Below are 950 nucleotides of genomic sequence, written 5' to 3' on the forward strand. Positions count from 1 at the left end.
GTGCCCAAAGTTTGCATAAGTACCATTAGTGCATAATGCTGCCATTAGGGCCATTCGTGCCAAATGCTGCCATTAGCGCCCAATGCTGCCATTAGTGCCCAACGATGCCATTAGTGCCCAATGCTGCCGTTAGGTCCTAATGCAGCCATTAGTGCCTAACGCTGCAATTAGTGCCCAACGCAGCCATTAGTCTCATTAGTTCCCAATGTTGCCATTAGTGCTTAATGCTGGCATTAGTGCCATTAGTGCCTAATGCTGCCATTATTGCCCAATGTTGCCGTTAGTCCCCAATGCAGCCATTACTGCCCAATGCTGCCAAAAGTGCTCAACGCTGCCATTAGTGCCATGAGTGCCCAATGCTGCCATTATTTTCATCACTGCCCAACGCTGCCATTAGTTCCCAATGCTGCCATTAGTGCCATGAGTGCCTAATGCTGCCATTAGTGCCATGAGTGCCCAATACTGCCATTCGTGCCCAATTCTGTCATTAGTGCCATTAGTGCCCAAATCTGCCATGAGTGCCTAATGCTTCCATTAGTGCCCCATGCTGCCATTAGTGCCCAATGCTGCCAGTAGTGCCCAATGCTTGCATAAGTACCATTAGTGCATAATGCTGCCATTAGTAACATTCGTGCCCAATGCTGCCATTAGTGCCCAACGGTGCCATTAGTGCCCAATGCTGCCGTTAGTTCCTAATGCTGGCATTAGTACGTAATGCTGCCATTAGTGCCCAATGCTGCCATTAGTGCCCAACGCTGCCAAAAGTGCCCAACGCTGCCATTAGTGCCATGAGTGCCCAATGTTGCCATTAGTTTCATCACTGCCCTTCGTACCATTAGTGCCCAATGCTGCCATTAGTGTCCAATGCTGCCATAAGTGCCATGAGTGCCTAATGGTGCCATGAGTGCCATTCGTGACCAATGCTGCCATTAGTGCCATGAATGCCTAAT

Source organism: Rhincodon typus, chromosome 19, assembly GCF_021869965.1.
Source record: "Rhincodon typus isolate 14 chromosome 19, sRhiTyp1.1, whole genome shotgun sequence".
In the NCBI taxonomy this organism is placed as follows: domain Eukaryota; kingdom Metazoa; phylum Chordata; class Chondrichthyes; order Orectolobiformes; family Rhincodontidae; genus Rhincodon; species Rhincodon typus.